Below are 8797 nucleotides of genomic sequence, written 5' to 3'. Positions count from 1 at the left end.
GTGCCCATCTTTGCATGAAATGTTCCCTTGGTATCTCTAATTTTCTTGAAGAGATCTCTAGTCTTTCCCATTTTACTATTTTCCTTTATTTCTTTGCATTGATCACTGAGGAAGGCTTTCTTATCTCTCCTTGCTATCCTTTGGAACTCTGCATTCAAATGGGTTTATCTTTCCTTTTCTCCTTTGCCTTTGCATCTTTTCTTTTCTCAGCTATTTGTAAGGCCTTGTCAGACAACCATTTTTCCTTTTTGCATTTCTTTTTCTTGGGGATGATCTTGATCAATGCCTCCTGTACAATGTCACAAACCTCCATCCATAGTTCTTCAGGCACTCTGTCAGATCTAATCCCTTGAATCTATTTGTCACTTCCACTGTATAATCATAAGGGATTTGATTTAGGTCATACCTGAATGGTCTAGTGGTTTTCCCTACTTTCTTCCATTTAAGTCTAAATTTGACAATAAGGAGTTCATGATCTGAGCCACAATCAGCTCATGGTCTTGTTTTTGCTGACTATATAGAGCTTCTCCATCTTTGGCTGCAAAGAATATAATCAACCTGATTTTGGTATTGACCATCTGGTGATGTCCATGTGTAGAGTCTTCTCTTGTGTTGTTAGAAGAGGGTGTTTGCTATGACCAGTGTGTTCTCTTGGCAAAACTTTATTAGCCTTTGACCTGCTTTGTTTTGTACTCCAAGGCCAAATTTGCCTGTGACTCCAGGTAGCTCTTGACTTCCTACTTTTGCATTCCAGTCCCCTATAATGAAAAGGACGTCTTTTTTGAGTGTTAGTTCTAGAAGGTCTTATAGGTCTTCATAGAACTGTTCAATTTCAGCTTGTTCAGTATTACTGGTCAGGGCATAGACTTGGATTACTATGATATTGAATGATTTGCCTTGGAAATGAACAGAGATCATTCTGTCGTTTTTGAGACTGCATCCAAGTACTACATTTTGGACTCTTTTGTTGACTATGATGGCTACTCCATTTCTTCTAAGGGATTCTTGCCCAGTAGATATAATGGTCATCTGAGTTAAATTCACCCATTCCAGTCCATTTTAGTTCACTGATTCCTAGAATGTCGACGTTCACTCTTGCCATCTCCTGTTTGACCACTTTCAATTTGCCTTGATTCATGGACCTAATATTCCAGGTTCCTATGCAATATTGCTCTTTATAGCATTGGACTTTACTTCCATCACCAGTCACATCCACAACTGCGTGTTGCTTTTGCTTTGGCTCTGTCTCTTCATTCTTTCTGGAGTTATTTCTCCACTGATCTCCAGTAGCATATTGGGCACCTACCAACCTGGGGAGTTCCTCTTTCAGTGTCATACTTTTTGCCTTTTCACACTGTTCATGGGGTTCTCAAGGCGAGAATACTGAAGTGGTTTGCCATTCTCTCCTCCAACACAGCACATTTTGTCAGAACTCTCTACCACGACCCATCCATCTTGGGTGGCCCTACACAGCATGGCTTATAGTTTCATTGAGTTAGACAAGGCTATGATCCATGTGATCAGATTGGTTAGTTTTTTGTGATTGTGGCTTTCATTCTGTCTGCCCTCTGATGGAGAAGGATAAGAGGCATATGGAAGCTTCCTGATGGGAAGCTTCCTGACTGCTCAGCTTTCGTCAAAGATGAATTCATGCTCCTCATTCCCAGAAATGCACCCTGATAGAGCCCTGCGGTCTCACAGCTGGCAGCTTTGACAGTGGCCAAAGTCTCTCCTGTCTTCTTTTCTCAGTTAATCCTCACGACAGTCTCAGGAAGGTTTACTCTTCTTCCCATTTTATAAATGAGGCCATTGAGACTCAGGGAAGGTAAGTGCCTTGCACAGTCTCACAGGAGGGAACCGACAGAGCAGAGACTTGGTCCAGGTCTGCCTGATGCCAGATACCACGTCCTGTACCACTGTGCTCTACCCTTGATGGTACTTCCCTTGCTTCCCTTGGTAGAACATCTGCCAGTCACTGAGAGGGTCCGGGTAATCCCACCCAGCAACTTAGAAGAGTTGTTAAGAGATAGAAAGTACATAAAACTAGGGGCCTGGCTTTGACTGTTAAGAGGACCTAGGGCTAAGAGGTCACAGGTCTCCTGAAGAGATGAAAACAAAGTACAGTTTATGGTGACATTTCTTTAGGAGGAAATTTTCCATTGGTGATAGTTTTAAATTGATTTGATGATGATATAATATAAATACAGTTATTTTTCTCTGTCTGACTTCTGTATGCTTATGCTTAGTGAATATTGTTTTGTGTCCTGGAACCTGCTGTTGTTGTAGAAGTCAGTTTGTTTTGATTGATGTTCAGCGCTGGTCACGCAAGCCTGACTTCACTATGAACATGATCTCCTCTTATGGGAAGTCTGACTGTTCGTCATGCTAGCATGGTTTTACTGAGAAGACTATATCCTTCAGTTGAATGTGGTAACTCTTACATGCCCATGATCACTACTGAGATACCCCTCAAGATATGCAGGTCAGCCCCAGACCTATTAGAGGATGCAGTCTCTCAGGTTGGATTTTTAATGCCTAACATTTCCTGGGTGGCTCAGTGGTAAAGAATCTGCCTGCTAATTGCAGAACACCTGGATTCGATCCCTGGGTCAGGAAGATGTCCTGGAGTAGGAAATGGCAACTCACTCTAGTATCGTTGCTTAGGAAATTGCATGGATAGAAAAGCCTGGCAGGCTATAATCCATGGGGTTGCAAAAGAGTCAAACATGACTTAGTGACTAAACAACATTTCACTTAAGCCATTGATAAATTTTGCTGAGTGCCTACTCTGTCTTAGGCTGTTAGGTACTAGTCACTCCCCTCAGAGAGCTCACTTTTTATTGGGGAAGATGGACAGCCAATGGGATCAGTGCTTCAAGAACCATTAGTTGAGGTTCTTATTTGTCTATACCATAAACCACACAGGATTAAGCAGAAGAGGAGAATTGGGTTCAGTGCTACACAGCATTAAAAGTCAGTGCCAATGCAGCCAGCCAAAATGCTCATCCCCATCAGGGGAATTTTCTAGTGAAAATATCACCATCTTGCCATCTGTTGCTTGGCACCTACATGAGGTGCTAGCTGTTAAAAAACTCCTCCACAGATGTGCCTCAGACACCCAGACACCCGCATCACAGATGCTTTCCAGGTGATATTATCTACCTGCATGCAGCCATCAATGCCCGTAATTTCCTTCCACCTCCACATCTCATTGGGAACACCTTCATATAGGACCCAGGTTACAGGTGAGACCTATGTGGAGTGTGGGAAATGTTACTTTAGTTTTCCAGTCTCTATAACACAGGAAGGCTATCTAGAAGGGATTGGGCAATTGGATGTTTATATTTAGGGAAGATATATGGACCAGTGAGCTGGGTCAGCACACACAGGCTTTGCCCAGATGCAGATGAGCCGGTAGACACAGATACAAGAGTGAAGGTTGCTCCCTGAAGCTCCCCTACCTCCTCATACAGGTGTACTTGAAGCCTAATGGTCAAAGCAAGGAGTAAGAAACCTGCCAGGTCAGGGGAACCCCGGCTGCCCACTGGTTCTTCTTTATTCTGTTGGGCTGGAACTCATCTGTTAGGAATATACTTACTATCATGGAGGGACTTCCTTCAGTGGTAAATCCAAACTCTTATTCTGATTTGCAGAAGTCCTAAACAATGAGATACTAAACTGTTCTGTATTAAAATGTCGGTATTGGGACATCTGGTGGTCCAGTGGTTAAGACTCCACAGTTACAATGTAGGGGACACGGGTTCCATCCCTGGTCGGGGATCTAGATCCCACGTGCTGAGTGGCACTGCCAAAAAAAAAAAAAAAAATTTTTTTTTTTAATGTGCTGACTGAGAGGCAAAATTTAGAGAGAAAAAGTTTTTCCTTCTCATCAGTCACCAGACAAATGGTGGAAAGTCTTGATTCCAGGTAGGGATGTTGGTCGGGACAGATCCTTGGTTACAGATCAGGAGCTAAGGAGAGAGACCACCACTGACCACCCTTCTCTCCTGATGAGGAGTGTGAATTTGAAGCCAGAGAAGAATCTAGTGGTTGATTAAAAATATTTTCCCCACCACTGCATCATTCTTTCTTTTTATTCCAGGATTTCAGTAAAATTTTCTAGAACCTTCTTAGCATGCATTGAATTATGAGAAATGACTTATCTACACTTGATGAGGATTGAACTGAAGAAAGGAAAAATCATCATGGATTCAAGACACATTACGAATCTCAAGTAGACTAAATATAAAGAAAACCATACCTAAGCACATTGCAGTAAAACTGCTGAAAAACAAAAACAAAGATAAAATCTAAAAAGCAGCCAGAGAAAGAGATGCATTACTTTCAAAGACACAATAAGACTGATAGCTGATCTGTCAGCTGTAACATTGTCAGAAATAACGAAAGTCAGAAAGAGAACAGAATGTGCTGAAAGAAAATACTACCTAACCTAGAATTCAATATCTTCAAAAACATCCTTCAAGGGAATTCCCTGGCTATCTAGTGGTTAGAATTCCACATGTTCACTGCTGAGGGTGTAGATTCAATCCCTGGTCAGGGAACTACAATCCCACAAAATGCACAGCAAGGCCAAGAAAGAAAGAAAAAAAAAATCCTCCAAGAATAAGGGGGGGAAAAAAAAGGAAAAATGAAGACATTGTTAAACTAACAAAAACCAGGAGAATTCATCTCAGCAGACCTACTCTAAAGGAAATAGAATGTTTTCACATAGAAAGGAATGGTCTCACTTGTGAAGTAGAAGCTATATATCAACAATAGAGGTAGACGAAGATATTCATATAATGGAATACTCAATATATACACATACACAAGAACAGTCATGGGATTCCTTTTTCTTTTTAATTTAATTATTTATATTGTCTGCACTGGGTCTTCCTTGCCGTGGGCAGGCCTTCTCTAGTTGCAGCGTGCAGGCTCCTCACTGCGGTGGCTTCTCTCGTTGTGGAGCACGGGCTCTAGGGCTTGCCGGCTCAGGCATTGTGGTCTCGGGCCCTAGAGCCTGGGCTCAGTAGCTGCAGCACATGGGCTCAGTTGCCCTGCCGCATGTTGAATCTTCCTGGACCAGGGATTAACCCTGTCTCCTCGTCATTGGCAGGCAGATTCTTAACCACTGCACCACCAGGGAAGTCCAGGACCAGTGTTTCTAATTGCCAAGACATTCATATCCAAATGTCTGTCAAGGGACTTCCCTGGTGGTCCAGTGGTTAATACTCAGAGCTTCCAATACAGGGGGCCCGGGTTTGATCCTTGGGCAGGAAACTAAGATTCCACCTGCCGTGTGGTACTGCCAATAATAATAATGATGTCTGTCAACATTCCTACATGGTGTACTACAGTGCAATGAAAGTTAAAAAACAGACTTACACTCCCATCAAAGATGGACTAATAAAGACTAGATTTAGCTTCCTGCCTGAAATAACAACAAAACTGGACACAATGTTTGAAAGAAAGGTTTTCAAGGCATTGGTTATCAGATAATGATTGGGATCCTAAGGAGCAGAAGACACGTGTAAACACTACCACTGCCCACACCGCCTGGAGAGGCCACCATGCAGGCAGGATGAACCCTGGAAGTCCCCTTAACTTAAGGAGATGGAGCTGTGACTCTGAAGAGGCTGGTTGGCAAGAGTTTACGGGGTGGAGTACCAGAGATGAAAGAGATGCAGAGAGATAATTCTAGAGAATTTCAGAGGGCCTCCCTCATTGTTCAGCTGAGTTTTGATTAATACATGCATTGGAATCCTGACTGCCGCTGTCAGTCAACACACCTGTTTTGAGCTCCTGTGTGTACTCAGTCCCTCAGTCAGGTCCGCTCTTTGTGACCCCATGGACTGTAGACTGCCAGGCTCCTCTGTCCATGGAATTTCCCAGGCAAGGATACCTTGCTGCTGCTGCTAAGTCGCTTCAGTCATGTCTGACTCTGTGCGATCCCATAGACAGCAGCCCACCAGGCTCCCCCGTCCCTGGGATTCTCCAGGCAAGAACACTGGAGTAGGTTGCCATTTCCTTCTCCAATGCATGAAAGTGAAAAGTGAAAGTGAAGTCGCTCAGTCGTGTCCGACTCTTAGCGACCCCATGGCCTGCAGCCTACCAGGCTCCTCCGTCCATGGGATTTTCCAGGCAAGAGTACTGGAGTGGGTTGCCATACCTTAGTGGGTTGCTATTTCCTAATTCAGGGGTCTTCCCAACCCAGAGAGGGAACCCACATCTCTCGAGTCTCCTGCATTGACAGGCAGATTCTTTTCCACTGTGCCGCCTGGGACGCCTACACTGAGGAGGGATGTGGGAAATCAAAGCTGAGGCAGATGTGTTCCTGCCCTTACCAGGCTTCCTAACTGAGGAGAGAAGCCACACACACCCAGCAGGCACACACTGCCCGGGAAGTCTCAGCTGAGAGCCAGAGGAATGGTTCAGGCGGCAGATGTGGAGAGAAAAGAGGGTCAGCGATTTTAACCCGCACATCCCCTCCCGCACCCTGTCCCCAGCACAGGGCCGAGGCGGGGGCAGTGATGTGCGAGACACAGACCAGCTCTCCAGGTCTGGTCTGAAACGTGAGTTCTAGGTGGGACCTGAAGAAGCAGAGACTGCCATCCCTGGGAAAGGTGGTGGGGAGCCCTGAGCCAGAAATTGGGAGCTGGTGCCCATCCCTACGCTACCTCTGGATCTCTGTGTGGACTTAAAGGTCCCTGCCATTTCCTGGTCCCAGCCTCCTCATCTGACCCTGGATCTGATTTTACTCTGAGGGAGGCTCCCATCAGCTGAGCTTCTGGCCTCAGTTTCTCTTGCCCACAAAGGGGACAATAATCCTGTCCATCCTTGGGAGAGCCCCCCAGTCAAGCGATGGTTCTTTTCCTCCAGCTACTCTCAAGAGAAGATGAAGAAGCCCCAGGAGTTTGTGTAGAAGCGAGCGGACAGGCAACGGTTGACTGTCCAAGGCAACAGGCCTGAGGCACGTGCTTTCTGCCAACCCAGCTCCTCACTTTTACCTCTCCCCAACTCCCACCCCACTGCACCCCAGACTATTTTTTGTTAGTTCCCAGGATTCCATGCTTCCCGCTTCCTACCCAGTCCTATGGTTTCTCCAGGGATGATTTAGGAATGGAGGGTGGCAGCCATCTTGTCAGGGAGTAGCAACACCTTCTTTCTCGGGTCTACCCCGCCAGTCTTCAAACTTGAGGGTGTACTTCCCGTCTGGTACGCCCTCAGAGAACAATCTGGCTGTGCCGTCTATAAGCATATTTTACTCACACAACATACCCTCCTGTACCCCGAAGGCCTCCAGCGAACTCATCACCCCAGTCAGTGAGCGCGTGGACAGGAGTGAGGTTAGCCCCCATCACACACCTGCCACCTGCCCTTCTCAGACCTCCGGGGAGGTGAGGCCAGCGGGGGCTCGGCGCCACCTGGTGGCCATAAGCAGCGCTACACGCCACCAGCCTCTTCACGCCCTTTCATGTGCCCCACCCGCTCCCCGCAACACACAGGCACACAGCGCTGATCCCAAACCCTTCTCAGGGGCCCCAGTCCACTTGCTCACCACTCCTTCCTGCCACAGTCCTGAGGAGGCAGACGGAGACCTTACGCTCCTGAATCTCCTTCCTCTATCCCAGAGAAGAGCCCTTGGAGAGGAGTCAGGCTCACATCCCAACCTTGGCTGATTACTTAACCTCCTGGACTTCACCTTTCTAGTCTGCAGAACGAGATAATATTGTCTATGCCCAGAATCGTGGTTTCCTGTAAAATGAAACCATTAAGTTGGAGGGCAGGGCAGTTACCAGGAGCCCTGGGGGGCCTAGGCCTGTATTCTCCAACCGGGTGAGAACTGCCTGCAGGCTCTGCAGAAGCAGGGTCCTCCTCCCACCTTCCTCCGGCCCCCACCCCTGGCAGCCCCCAAACAGCTGCCCCACCCATCTTCCCTGGGGACTCACCTCCTGCCAGAGACTCCACCCAGCACCTGGTGGCCCGGGTGGGTGGTGCCTGAGCAGCTGCCCAGGGCTGTTCAAGAGCAGGTTCCTTTTCCAGGGCACTTGCCAATCCTGCCTCCGCCCCCATCCAATTGAGCACAAGTTCTGTGAGTGCAAAGTGTCTTCAACTCCTCCTTGGCCCAGCCTAGGCCACTGAGCATCCACTTTAGGATGATCCCCTCCCAACTGCTCTCCTGCAGTCCTTGCTTCATCTTCTTGCAGGACCTTCTAAAATGCATGCCTGAGCCCCCATTTCCTAGTGCCCACAGTCAAGCTGAACTCCGCAATCTGGCATTCATGGCCCTCCCTGATCTGGCCTTAGCTCTCTCCATTCTCGTGTGTCAGCCACTCTCCTTCTCTGAGCAGCAGCGTTTGTAGGAGCAGTTCCTTCTCCCAGGAGTGCCTTGCCCCCTTTGCCCGCAGGAAAACCCCTGCTCATCTTCCAAACCTCGCTGTGGTTTTCTCAGGCCCCTGCCTGGGGCCATAGGTATCATGGCCTGTGTCTCCCCTGCCAGGCTGTTAGACCCTCCAGACCAGGGTCGAGGATGAATTTAGCTCTGGGCCTCAGCATAGGGTCCTGCAGCGCAGGAGAAGGTATCTGTGAGTTGTTTAATTCGGAGGAAAGGAGGGATGTGTCATAGCATGGGCCTTGAACAGAATTAAATGTCCACGAGGGAGGGCAGGCACAGGGGGAAGGAGAGGAAGGCTCAGGGGTGGGTACCTAGGTTGAGCTTCCACTTTGCCCAAAGGCCTGTGGAAGAGGACACACACACACACACACACACACACTCTCTCTCTCTCTCTCTCTCTCT

This window comes from Bos indicus x Bos taurus, chromosome 15, assembly GCF_003369695.1.
Source record: "Bos indicus x Bos taurus breed Angus x Brahman F1 hybrid chromosome 15, Bos_hybrid_MaternalHap_v2.0, whole genome shotgun sequence".
Taxonomy (NCBI): domain Eukaryota; kingdom Metazoa; phylum Chordata; class Mammalia; order Artiodactyla; family Bovidae; genus Bos; species Bos indicus x Bos taurus.
Note: the sequence above shows the minus strand (reverse complement) of the source record.